This window comes from Prionailurus viverrinus, chromosome A1 (genome assembly GCF_022837055.1).
Source record: "Prionailurus viverrinus isolate Anna chromosome A1, UM_Priviv_1.0, whole genome shotgun sequence".
Taxonomy (NCBI): domain Eukaryota; kingdom Metazoa; phylum Chordata; class Mammalia; order Carnivora; family Felidae; genus Prionailurus; species Prionailurus viverrinus.
The window spans coordinates 17632057-17646841 of NC_062561.1; positions in this window are offsets into that span (position 1 = coordinate 17632057).

Genomic DNA, 14785 nt, shown 5'->3' on the forward strand with positions numbered 1-14785 from the left:
AGAGGATCTAAGGTGGGCTTCACGGGGGTGGCTCCATTCACATGCTTTTCATCCTTCCTCTTGGACCCAGCAGCCAGCTTGGGAGGGTTCTTCTCATGGCAAGGGCAGAGGCATGAGAAGGCAAAACTAAATGTGCGTGAGCTTCTCAAAATTCCTTCCTGTTATCTGGGGCACCTGGCTGGTTCAGTCGGTAGAGCATCTGTCTCTTGATTCCAGGGTCAGGAGTTCAAGCCCCACGTTGGGTGTGGAGCCTACTTAAAAACAAAAAAAACAAAAAAAACAACGATGCTTCCTTGTTACCTATTTTCATGCCATTAGCCAGAGGAGACCAATACGAAGCCCAACATCAATGGATGAGAAGCAATATTCCTCTCTTAGAAACGGCGAGGGGTCTACTTCTGAATGATAATCCACCTTACCGTGCTGGTTCATGGAGAGAGAGCACTTTGTGGTTGCTGTGAGTAGGAATGAACTAAGTGAGGCAGACGAAGAACAATTTGATTGGATGTTCTGTGTGAGAAGGATCATGGTAGATTTGAGCCACTGAAAGGTCAGTGAGGTTGGAGCTCAGCGGATGACAAGGAGCAACAAGGAGCAAACTGCATCCAGAGAAATAAAGAGGGGCCAGACCGCCACGTGACGAACAGGCTATGATAAGGACGTTGAACCTTTATCTTAAAGATTCAATAGTCAGTCTTGCAAAGATATTCATACATCATGCTATTCTCTTTCCCTCCTTCCTTTCCTTCTTTATGAATTTGGAACAAAAGCAAAAGCATATAATTTTTTTCCCCGAGAGAGAGAGTGTGTAAGTGGAGGTGGGGGGCACAAAGAGAGTGGGGGAAAGAGAATCCCAAGCAGGCTCCGCACTGTCAGCGTGCAGCCCGATGTGGGGCTCAAAATCACGAATAGTGAGATCATGACCTGAGCTGAAACCAATCCCCGAAGGCATAGAATTATTAAATAAAAATGCAAACCTACATCATATGGATATGGTTTTCAATAGATACTCTTCAAAAGTAACAGCAAGTCAGGGATTCCTTTAGTTTTTGTTTTTGTTTTCCATTTTGGATGGTTTGTTCTATTTTATGTTCCTTCATAAACTTAAAATCATACACATGATTTTATTTAAACCGAAAATTGATGTTACAAAAATGATTCTTTTTAAATGGTCTGGCAAAGGGACACCTGGGTAGCTCAGTCGGTTAAGCGTCCAACTTCAGCTCAGGTCATGATCTCACAGTTCGTGGGTTCAAGCCCTGCGTTGGGCTCTGTGCTGACAGCTCAGAGCCTGGAGCCTGTTTCGGATTCTGTGTCTCCCTCTCTCTCTACCCCTCCCCTGTTCATGCTCTGTCTCTGTCTCAAGAATAAATAAACATTAAAAAAATAAGTAAATAAATGGTCTGGCAAAAAAATAAATAAAATAAAACGGTCTGGTAAGTGCATCTAAAATTGCATTGTACCTTATATGAATATGGAATATTTGTGTATTTTACTCAACAAATAAATGTTTTACATGAGAGCATACCTAGTAAATATGGATACTGTTCTTTTGCCTTGGCCATTTGTCAGCTACCCATATTTGCCAAGTGGACTGAAGTCAGAGGCCTGGCGTAATAAGCCTCCTTCTTCTTCATTTTCTCCTCAGGGAATATTCTAATTTCCACTCGAAGGTATATTTTTAACATTTCTTGGCAAAGAGTGTCCTCATAGTGTGAAATATATGTAGATCCAGTGCGATCATATAGTTTGTAATCCAATCCAGGATCATTTTGAGAGTGAAATCAAGCCCCATTTAGCATAATGTCTCAACCAAGACTGTCCTGGGCAAACTGGACATCTGCTCACCGTAAGTTTACCCAGACGGAATTGAGCCTGTTAAGATAAAATGTGATCCTTCTTCCCTGTATGGTCAGGGAGATGATTACCTGGGCAGGATCTTGTGCATGATACCTGGAGGTGTTTTTGAACGTGGGGATTACAAAAGCTGACAAGCGATTGGTTGCTAAGGACTGGAAGAATAAAGTGTGTCTTCTGTGGAGAATGGAGTGTGCAGAGAACGGTACAGGCTTTTGTGTCCGATAAACCTGTGTTTGCGCCTCACTGAGCACTGGGGACATGTGGTATTACCATCCTGTGCCTCAGTTTCCTCTTTAGCATTGCATAGACTTGTGAGGATCTGATGAAATGATACCTGGTGCATAGTAAACACTCAACAAAGGTTACCATATGTGGTAAAGTAAAAAGGATATTTAACGGATTACGGAATCTACGTCCAGTTCCTCATTATTAAGAAACTGGTGATAACCTTCAAATAAAGTGACCAGGAGACAATTTCTAGTATGGTCCCTGGTGCCCTAATTTCCTTGTCCCCTGCGCTGTCTGTTTTGGGACACCTGCTGCTTGCTCCAGAGGCCTTATCATCCATTTCAGAAAGTGCCTGTTCTTTGTATTGCAGATGCTACAAGTAGACACTCTTCACTGAGTCTTCATGAGCCGCCATCTTGGGAGGACTTCCCCCCCACCCCCGTCCTGTACGCTCTGTGGGATGCTGGCTTCCCCTGCCACCTGTAGATGGACACAGCCATTCTCTCTGCTGAGATCGGAATGTAACACAAGATGGAAATGCACAATTTTCAAGCCTATTTTGGAGGTAAGAGACTTTAAGCTTAGAGCAACAGCTGAGAGTGAGTCTCTTACACGACTCGTCGACACTTCCTAATAACACAGTAAATATGCTCCTGTGACATCAGTTCAGGGGTCGTGTTGCTTAATCATTTACTGCTTCTGTCTTTGGTGCTAGATTTCTTCAACACCTTGTGTAGTTATATAGTCAGCGTCAAGGTGCTATCCCATACCCAGATGCCTACCAGGATTTCAGCCAGATTTCTGTTGCTCTCTGGATGGCAATATTCCAAATGTATTCAAGAGAGCACTTGCACAATGTACCCACTTTCAAGGTCAGGTGGGGCTGGGAAATGCTGTACACCGTGGCTCCTTCTTAGAGATTCAGGACTCATTAGCATATTAAAGACCGATGTGTCCTACGGTAAAGACATTGGTTTAACTTTGACTCAGCATAATTCAAACTTATTTGACCATGGCACCTTTTGGCCATTGACAATTATTAATAATCGTGGCACTAGTAAGAAACACCCATAGAAAGTGCTGCTCTGTTAAATATAATTCTATTCCTATTCATCTCAGATATTCCTTTAAGAACATCTGCTTTTGCAGGCACCATGCAGAGGTGATCTGTTTTAGTGTTCTTGGAAGGCATATATGATCAGTAAATTCAGCTCCTGAGTGGTTTACGTGATTGCCTGTTAAATTTGAAGCCCGTGCAAATTATCCTTGGGTCTGTGTAGTCTGAGACCTATTGGAAAGGAAACCAAACTGTGGGTGCACAATTAAGTACTTTAACAAAATATGAAAACAGAATGGATAGCATAATTCATTACTATGCAACTGGTAAGCATGGAATAAATCTGAGGTTAAAAATGATAAACCCACTACACAGATTTATGATTTAAGAGGCTGGAACTCTAAGGGGTTTGGGCTAGCCAAGCAGATGGGGTTAAGGTGGACTTTGGTCAGTCAGATCCTCACCTTTCCATGTTCGAAAACTTAACTTCCTGCATTTCTCTAGGTGTAAGTCAATTCTAAGGGGGCTGATCCAAATACATAAGCCTTAGAGTCATAAATGTAAATATAAATGTATTTATTCATAATGGGTGCAGTAGTTCATTAAAATCCCTGTGCCCACTCACATTCTGGCTCCCCAGACTTTAGTGCAGGCAACCGCGTCTGGCTTCCCAGAGAGTGAACCTCTTTTCCGTAAACGTTTGATGCCTGGGAAGTTCTGGGGTAGCCCCTGTGCAGTCCTTACTTGGGAATCTTAGCCACGTGAACAACCCATCAATGGATCCAATCACTGCCTCTCCCACGAGACTCATCTGTTCCCACGTAAATAGAGCACCTCTCAACCTTCTGACTTGTTGACAAAGACCCAGCTACCCATGTCTGATTTCACAGCACAAAGGCAGCTTAGGTTCTCACACAAGGACCCTGCATAAGATATTACAGAGACTTAGATCCTTGAATACTCAACTAGTTATGACCATTAATTGTGGCACTGGTAAAATCTGGAAAAGCACCTGGAGGCTCCAGGACAGTAGCTATGATATGCTGTTTCTTCCCCAGCCGCAGTTAATTGTACAGATATTCAAATGGGTGATTGTCAGCTTTCTATATACATGCATAATAGCATGTGCGACATAGCTTTGAAACTAGGTTTTGTGTTCATGTAGTGTGCTGCAGGATAAAAGATGAATTAAGCCACTTATACCTGTCTTCGCTAATGGCTTTCATCTTCTGAGTCTTTTCATCTTCTTATTCTTCGCTTCCTTCCACTCTGTGCATTTTGAATTGGAAATTATGTGTTTCCAGAGAAGTTCCTAACATAACTGTGTGACTGGCTATGTGATAGTCAAAAAGCAAGTGTAAGGATATTTTCTAATGCAAGACATTACCAAATGCATGCAAATACAACACACGAAGATAGAGGGGCAAGTCCCTCAGTGAAAATTGGGAACTCGCACACGTGGCTCTATGGGTGAAAGCGAAACATTGCTATTCCTACTTTTCCCAGAAAACATATTAGGCATCCCTTGCAGGTGTCTATGTTTTGAGTAGCGAAGAACAGGGCAGCAGAGTGCTGAAATGAGCCTCCGGGTCGGCCCCATACCAAGCCAGCCTCTCCATTTCCCATTTTCATTTTGAAATGGCGCAGACCTTCTTGAGTATCCGCTTCACAAGTAGCAAGCACTCCCATTTGTGTCAGCTACTAGGGCTGATCAGCCACTTGCGGTCAATGATCAAAGTGTGATTGGCTCTGTAAACTTGCTAAGAGTTCAGGCATAATTCGGAAAGGTAACCAGAATCAGCAGCCAGATATCACGCACAGGGCACTGATCAGGAAATCAGAAAGCCCAACTTTTCTTACATTTCTAGTTAGTCACGATTACCGAGAACCTATTCCCTGATAGATGGCGGTGAGCATACACAGAAAAGAAAACACAGATCCTACCTATGCAGCTTTTTTTTTTTTTTTTTTTTTTTTTAAATAAAGTGCGTTGGTTGATTGGAAAGAGTTTAGGAACCTTTCGGCCACTTCTAACGACTAAGTATGCTGTTCTCAACCTATCCAATTACTGTAATTGCAAGAGAGGTATTTTATAAAGTGGAAATGTACATTTCTGATATTCTTCCCCTGGGGGAGAAGGGTTGCTGTTGACTTTTTGTATCCAAAGTAAAATTTGTTGGAACTTTTTTTCTGTTACATTGCATACACTCTACACACATTTACTCTTTAGTCATGTTCTGCAGAGGTATGAAGGATGGGATATTGCAACTCATTTGACAGACGAGTCAGTAAGGCCCAGGTATAGTAGGTAATGAATAAAACAGTCATTTGGTAAAAAAAAAAACAAAAAACAAAAAACAAAAAAAACACCTCACAGGTAGCTTGACAACACCAATTGCTAGCAAGTTTGTGGAGCAGTGGAGACTTGCATTCACTGTTGGTGGAATGGAATAGTATAGCCACTTTGGAAGGCTGTGTGGCAATTTATTATAAAGTCGAACCATATAATCCAGCAATCGTGTTCCTAGGTATTTATCCAACTGACTTATGTCCACACAGAAATCCCCATTCAAATGTTTACAGCAGCTCCATTTATAATTGCCAAAAGCTGGAAGCAACCAGAAAGTCTTTGAATGGGCAAATGGATAAATATATTGTGGTACATTCAAATCACGTGATAGTATTTGGTGATAAAAATATAAGCTGTCGGGGCGCCTGGATTGGTTGAGCTCCCGACTCTTGATTTTGGCTCAGGTTATCATCCCAGGGTCATGTGCTGAGCACGGAGGCCGCTTAAGATTCTCTCTCTCCCTCCCTCTGCTCCTCTTCCCCACTCATGCTTTCTCTCTATTTCTCTCTCTCTCTCTAACATATACATTTATACAAAATCAAACCAAAAAGCACATGGATGAATCTTAAATGCATATTGCCAAGTGAAAGGAGCCCCTCTGAAAAGGCCACTTACTATGTGATTCCTAAGATATGACATTGTGGTAAAGGCAAAATTAGAGAGTGTATAAAAATCAGTGAGTGTCAGGGATACAGAAAGAGGGAAATGGAATTGAATGGGTGAAGTATAGAAGATTTTTGGAGTGGCAGAATGATACTGTACGATGCTGTAGTGATGGATATATGACATTATGCATTTGCTAAAACCTACAGAACTTCACAGCAAAAGAACAAATGAATTAATGTATAAAACTTTTTAAAAAAATCATTTAGGAGGGCAGGGATCCCAGGATGAAATACAGAAAGGGCCAAAATTATCGAACTACGTTGCAAATAGTTGAAACAACTTCACTTAAGGAGGTGGGCTAAAAGGCTCTGACCTAACTAACTTTGAAAAGGAGTGAAATTTCGGGGCGCCTGGGTGGCTCAGCCGGTTGAGTGTTCGACTTCGGCTCAGGTCATGATCTCGCGGTCCGTGAGTTCGAGCCCCGCGTCGGGCTCTGTGCTGACAGCTCAGAGCCTGGAGCCTGCTTCATATTCTGGGTCTCCCTCTCTCTCTCTCTCTGCCCTCTCCCGCTCATGCTGTCTCTCCTGTCTCTCAAAAATAAATAAACACTAAAAAAAAAAAAATTAAAAAAAAAAAAGGAGTGGAATCTCTAAGAATAAAGGAAAAAGAATTATACGTAAGCACTGCTCTCTAGCTGGTATGGTTGTTACTCACAGGGTTATGGTTTAACAATTGCAATATACTATACATGAAATAAACAACTAGGTAAATGGATGGCAGATGGTGGGAGTTGATTTTCTAACTGTTGACGTAGGAGGGTAGAGCTATGCGAGGGGAAAGGTCTAGAGTGATTTGTGTAGTAGTGGATTAGAGGTGGAGATATTAGCACGAACTTGTGTGTAGCTTAATACAGATACAGGTTGTTACATGTAGAATGCTCACGGATATGTGCGCATACACACAGGTTAGCATCCACAGGGCCCAGAAGCAATGACACTCCAGTAGCGATGAGCACACCAAGCACAGAGGGCTTGGTTTCTAACCCCATTCTCCAATAAAAGAAAACAGGACTCTTTGGAGAAATGACTGATTCCAGGACTTGAAAGGAAATATATAAGATGAGCCTGGAGTATTTTAATAATGACAGAACAGGGGCGCCTGGGTGGCTTGGTCAGTTATGCGTCCGACTTCAGCCCAGGTCATGATCTCACGGTCCGTGAATTCAAGCCCCGCGTCGGGCTCTGTGCTGACAGCTCAGAGCCTGGAGCCTGTTTCGGATTCTGTGTCTCCCTCTCTCTCTGCCCCTCTGTTCATGCTCTGTCTCTCTCTGTCTCAAAAATAAATAAATGTTAAAAAAAAATTTTTTAAAAATAATGACAGAACAGATTAAAACAACAACGACAACAACAACAGCAACAACAACAGGAATATGTCAAAGGGATGCAGCCAATTGAAAGAGATCCCAAAGAGCAAACCTGGAACAATTTAAGTAACAAAATAAATAAAATAGCATTGGATTGAAATGAATATATATGAGTCCACATTGATCTCAATAAATGATTGAATAAATAAATGACTGAAAAGAATAATAAATAAATAAAAGAAGAGACACGTCTCCCAGGCAGAATAATTTCGAATAATTTAGGTAGGTATTCTGCTACCAGGAGGGGGAGCATAACTCCCCACTGCTAAAGTAAGTGGCTTTCTTCCAAAGAGTACAGTATAGAAAGGAGAATAAAACAATCAACTTTACATTTCAGTGACCTGAAGAACACCACACCTCAGCCTGGTCATTAAGGTCAACATCAACAGTGGTAAATCATGTTGATCCTATGCACCCTTGATGTGATGTAATGTGAATGACCTTCCTCTTCAAAACCCAGAGCCCCAGTCTAACCACGAGGAAAGCACCAGAAAAATCCCAGTTGAGAGGCATTCTGCAAAACACCTTACCCGTACTCCTGAAAACTGTCATCAAAAACAAGGAGAGTGTGACAAACCGTCACGGCCAAGAGGAGCCTAAGGAGACATGATGACTAATGGAATGGGATCGAGGATGGGATCTTAGAAAAGAAAAAAAAATTGTATAAAGCTAAAAAAAAATCTGAATAAAATATGGACTTTAGTTAATAATAACGTGTCAATATAAGCTCACTGTGGCAAAGATACCGTGGTAAGGTAAGGTGGAGGGGAAACTGGGTGTGGGATTTATGGGAACTCTCTGTACTATTTTTATAATTTTTCCGTAAATCTAAAACTGTTATAAAATAAAAAGCTTATATTTAAAATACATACAGATGTGTCCTGGTGCTGTAGGCAGTTCAGAAAAAAAAAGAAATCATGGGTCCTTGGATTTTCTTTAAGTAGGAAACTGAAAAGGGGGCGTTCCTTTCCTTTCAAAATGAACGTGAGTAGAAATTACGGAAATATTCCCATGGCTGGCAGGAGGAGTGATATACACTGAGTGAAACACGCACACGTGCAGCAAAGTCAGACATTGTACGAAATGAAGCAACATAGCAGAGCAAAGTGAAGCAGACCCGTGTCTACACCCGCTCCCGGGCTCCAAGAACTCACCAGCCTCGCCAGTGTAGCAAATGACAGATCATCTCAATTACCGTGGAGCATTTTGGCAAATTCCAAAGTGCCCCGATTAGCACTTTTTTTTTTTTTTTTAGTTAAGTTTACGCGCTCAAATTCTTGTCATTAATCTCAGAGAGAAACTTGGATAACATTAATCCTCTCAAAAATTAGACTATCCAATTCAGATTGGCAGAGATTTGATAAAATCTCTCTTTCCCCCATTTCTGCAACTTCAAGTGAAAAAAAAAAAAAAGGCAGGAAAAACAAGAGCGCCTGAGATTGCTGTAGAAATTACAACCCTAGTTAGAGCAGAGCTGCGTGTTACCGGGTGGATTATGCTGTATTATGAATGCCCACCCCTTGTCAGTGCTACATGCAGGCCACAGTGGCCATGGGTTATCACTGCAGATCACATCATCATATGGTCCTGCTCTCCCAGGCCGCCCTCAGGCACGCTGCTTCTCAAACCGGAATCCCAATCAGAGCATCTCTGCCAAATCGAGGTGAGTTTGGGAGAACACTCTTTAACTCCACAAGCTCATTAATAAACACGCAACAAAGAGGACTAATCCGTTCTTGAATTGAATTCAGGTCATCAAACTGAAGCCTTCAAGGTATTTCCTGACGTATCTTGGTAAGCCGCTGAACACTGCTTCGACCCAATCAATCTCTATTGGCAATCCCGTGTGCGACATCGTCGGTCACGTGCTGGAAAGACAGTTCTGGAGGTGGGGGAGCAGAAATCCTGGGATCTGGCCCTGGATCTGCCACTAACTCCGCCAATTTGGACCTCAGAATCTTCACATATATAAGAAGGGGGTTGGTCTAGAGGAGCAATCTGTGCTTTATAAATGTCACTACCTAAAAGGAGCTTGAACATTTGTCCCCAGGGTTCTAGAATCTGTTGCCAAAGAGACCCTTCAGAAAGTGGATGAAGTCTTTGAATTCTTGGGTTTTATCTAAAAATTTCATGTACCATGTGTCCTCTCCATAGTATGTGTAGTCACACTTTTATCATAAGAATGTTTTCAATTGGTTACTATTAAATTACTGTCGTTGTTATTTGCTGTTTTCCTTCCGCCAGACAGAATAAAATTCATGCTCATGGAGGATCCATGCCATCTATGTGCTGTGGCTCCTCAGACTCTCATGGTATTCCTGCTCCAGTTTATGAATCAGCAGGGCCACGGTCTCCTCTGCTTCATAATTCCCTGCCTCTATAAGAAGTTTCTAAGCTTTTTTACATTCTGAAACCATAGCGGAGTCAGACTTGCAAATCACACGGTACCAGAAGACAGACGATGTGTCACGCTCCACCATCAGAGGAAGTGTTTGATCTGAGCCTCACGGCCTCTAAGCCCTGCCCCCGCTTTGAATGCAAACCAATGGAACTTTTGATCAGCCTGTGGCCAGAAACATTACTGCCAGTTTGATGGTTTAGATGGAGTTGACCAATTTGTTTGAATCAGGTACAAGTTTGAATATTTAACGGTCGTTGAAGGGCCGGGAAGCTTAAAAAGCCCAATTTATTCGGTTAAAATATCCCATACCGTCTTATTTAGACACAATATTAAGATGCCACAACTTCTTATTCCAATTTAGATAATAGTAAAAGGGTGTCAATAAAGAAGTGTTGAGAAGTTGTGAGGGGGCTTCCCATGCAGAGACTAGACTGTTGCACAGACATCCGTTGGTCCTTTGAGGGATAGTAATTTTAGTATTTGTAAAAGATTTCAATTTGCCTAGCAGTTTTACCTCCTGTAAACCTCACCACAGTCACAAATCGTAACATAGGTTGAGTTGCCTTTCTTTTCCTTGTTGATTTGCAGAAGGTCTTGATGTATTTGGGACAAGAGTCCTTTGAGGGATACATGCATTGCAAGCATGCTTCCCCAGTTTATAGTTTACCTACAGTTCACCTACCTATATCCTTTGTCTTACTGGATCCATTCTCTTAATGCTCTTTTCATAAAAACAAGTTTTAATGTTAATATAGTTTAACTGCCTTGGTCTTTCTTTCAGGATTACTGGCTTTTCCTGTTCTTTTAAAGAAACCTTTGTGTAAAATTTGTAAGACTATTCTGTTTCTAGATTCATCTTCTAGAAGCTTGACTGTTCTACCTTTTACATTGATGTCTCCAACCCCTGTTGAAGTTTTGTGTATGGTGTGAGATTCGTGGCAATATTCATTTCTTTTTTACTGAAGATATTATCTTTCCCCATTAAATTTCAGTGAAGCTTAGTAGTAATCAAGTGACTGTATATATGTAAGGACTCTTCCTTCTGTTCTGCTATTTATCTAACCTTATGCCAACCCCACAGGTTTTATAGTAGATAATATAGTATATAATTTATAGTAATTCTTTTTTTTAATGTTTATTTATTTTTGAGAGAGACAGAGACAGAGCATGAGTGGGGGAGGGGCAGAGAGAGAGGGACAGAATCCGAAGCAGGTTTCAGGCTCTGAGCTGTCAGCACAGAGCTGAACGCGGGGCTCGAACCCACGAACTGCGAGATCGTGACCTGAGCTGAAGTCGGACGCTTAGCCGACTGAGCCACCCAGGCGCCCCTGGATGCATAGATTTTTAATTGCTCTTCCATAATTTATTTGACCATTCCCATTATTTTAAAGCATTTAGCCTATACCAAAATTTTCATTTTGTGACTAATGCAATGGTGAACATTTTAGAGCCGTGGGGTTGTAGAGAAAACATTTTTATGTTTCTGCACAGTTGGAGTTTTCTGTACAAATTTTATTAAAACTTGAGACTTCAGCTAAAAGCAAGCCTTGGAGGAATTTCTGAATGATTGAATAGTGGGAGAATTCTAGAGATATTTTCCTTCCTAAGGTATGTCTCTGCATTTCAGTGGAGGCTGAGACCTGGGACTGTGGAAACATTCCTGGATACTGGCTTATCTTCTCCCGGAGAAATTTACAAAAAAATTTACAAAAAAATTTACAAAAAAGTTCACTCCACAAAATCTGGATAAGAACCCCGAATCCTTCCCATTGTGGGTCCATGGAGATTCTCTCAGATGGGAAAGAGGAACAGCTGTCTCTCTCCTAAGAGTGAGATTATTTTTTTCCAGGTTCCTCACCTACAACCCCCTCAGGTGCAGGTTGCTTCTGGCTCTCATCCCGTCACTCCGGAGGTAAGAAGGGAGGCACAGGCGAACCTGTGGTTATTTGCTGTAAGTAAATAATAATATGCTCTGTCCCACAAAGCCTTGTTTATGCATTCAGGATGATATTAATAAATATGAATAATAAAAATTTAATAACAATTTCTGTTCTCATAAGAACAAAGTCTCTGGGTTTGGTTGCCATGCTATAGTCCCTGGCATCTAGAACTGTCCTTAGCACGTAGTAGAAACTCAATAAATGTTGTTGTATGGTGTATTAGTTATCTAGTGCTGAACAAAGTACCCCAAATTCAGGATATTAAAACAAACACATCTTATCTCATTGTGTCTGTGGGTCAGGAATCCAGGGGTAGCTCAGCTAGATGGCTCAGCCTCAGATTCTCTCATGAAGCCTTTCTGTCTGCTCAGGCTGCAATTTGAGGGCTGACTGGGCTGGAGGATCTGTTTCCAGATTCCCTTGTGTGGCCGTTGACCAAACGCTTCCATTTCTTGCCATGTTGGCCTCTCTCTATATTGATATTGATGACATGGCAACTGGCTTTTCCAAGAAAAAGTGATGAGAAAGAAAGAGAGAGGCTACACTGCCTTTTATGATTTCGTCTCAGAGTGAGATTCCATCACCACTGCTTTCTTCTATTTTTTAGAAGCATGTGACTAAGTCCTGCTTACGTGCGACAGGAGATTACATGATTACACAAAGTCTTCCATGAATATGCAGACTGTGTGTGTGTGTGCACACACAAGTATAAACATATACTTGGCACAAGTATAAAAGCATGACTATAAGGTGACTTCTGCTTTTCACAGATACCATGCGTGCAGTTCATGTGTTCAGTACTTCTTATGAGTCACTCTTAATATTTTAGCACTAAGGCAATGCCACCAACAAGTCTCATTCCCTATCCCTGAATGACTTCTGGTAGTTCCGTTCTTGAATGGTGAACAATTTGCAAAGGCTGTAAGGAGTCCAAACATTTTTCAAAAGGAAAAGAGAAATGGAAAACACTTAGCAGAACTGTGCCCACATAGAATACTCTAAAGTCCAGGGCTGGATCACAATATTTCCTAAACATCTGCTATGCACTGGGCATTGTGCTATATGCAAGGGGAAAACAGTGTGTAAAACAGACAGGATGTCTTCCCTCAAGGAAAGTAAAATCTAGTAGGGAAAGTTAGCTAATAAAGAAAAAATCTTGCATGTAGACATGGAAAGTCAAATACCTATAAGTGGCACAAAGACAAAGGGCTTTCTTTGGAATACAGAACTCTGAATGTTACTACAGTTTCTCAAAACACATAGAAATGATGTATGCATGTTTGCATAGGTGTGTGTGAACACGCAAGTCCATTAAAGTAGTGTTGGGGCCAAGAGTGAGAGAGACACAAGTAACCCAAGGATTTGCAAAGAGGGCCTGGGGTCTGGTTGTTCCCTTTGTTATTTCTTTGGTTGCTTCTTAGCAGTGTGAATAGAAATGGTGGATTTTTGTTTTTGTTTGTTTTTGTTTGGGATGGGCCTGGCACTGGCTTGGAGTAATAGTGAATTTAGGCTTAGAAGATGTACAAATATTTTTGTCCTCCATCAACATAGACTTCCCAGTACATAGGCAATCATAAAGTCATTGTGAAGAAGGTTCATAATAAAATTACTTCTCAAGACAAGTACGTTTACAAGTCATGGGGATATAAGGTACAGCATGGTATCTATTGTTAATAATACCCTGCTGCAGGGCACCTGTGTGGCTCAGTCGGTGAGGCATCTGACTGGCTCAGGTTGTGATCTCACGGTTCATGGGTTCGAGCCCCACATGGAGCTCCGTGCTGACAGCTCAGAGCCTGGAGCCTGCTTCAGACTCTGTGTCTCCCTCTCTCTCTCTCTCTCTCTCTGCCCCTCCCCTGCTTGCACTCTGTCTCTCTCTCTCAAAAGCAAATAACATTTAAAAAAAATTAAAAATAAATAATACCCTGCTGCATATTTGAAAGGTGCTGAGAGGTCTTAAGCATTCTCGTCACCAGAAAAAAACATTTCTTTGTAAATATGCATAGTGGAAGATGTTAACTAGACTTATTGTGCAGATCATTTCATAGTGTATATAAATATCAAATCATGTTGTACAGGTGAAACTAGTATAATCTTATATGTCAATTATACCTAAATTAAAAAAAAAGAAAAAACAAAACAAAAGGTACGTTTGCCAAAAGTTTTGCCACTGAATTCAGGAAGTTGTACCAAGTCATGATCTGCATGCAAGACCCTATTCTAAACACTATGAGTGGGTGCGAAGTTTTATAACACTCTCTGTCCTCAAGGAGCAATGATTTAAAACAGTACTGGCACCAGAGCAAATTACTGTAAAGAACAATTCACCTCTGCCAATTTGTCTTAATAAATGTGTTTATCAAATTTTTAATGGGGCCAGATGGAAAGGGATTGCCTCCTGTAGCCTTGTGACATAATGGAAAATACAATTTCATAATGAGTTAATAATAAATGTGTACGGGTAAAGCAAAAGCCCAGTTAGCTTTTAAGACTCATTAAATGGAGTATTTGACTGTGTCTTTGAATTCAGAACATGCACATAGTGTTTTTAAATGAAAAAGAGATGAAAACCTATGATTTCATTGATCTACTCTTCCTGGGAAAGGCACATCGAATTTGTAATACTTGCGTCACTTGATTGCTTTACTCTTTGGAGAGTGATAAAATTATTCATTTTTAATATATTTTTCATCAAACAGAAACTTGGATTTAGGACTGAGTGATACCTAGCAATGTTCCAGAGACTAGTTTATACGTGAGCCTGTGTGGCTGTCTCAAGGGCAGGTCAACTGGGATTGTCACCATGGTGTTCATGCTCAGGTCATAGAAGCTTTGAAGGGACTGTGTAACTCATGAATGAAATTTCACAAAGTACATATTTTACAGATTATAATTAGAAAATTAAATTGTATACATTTTT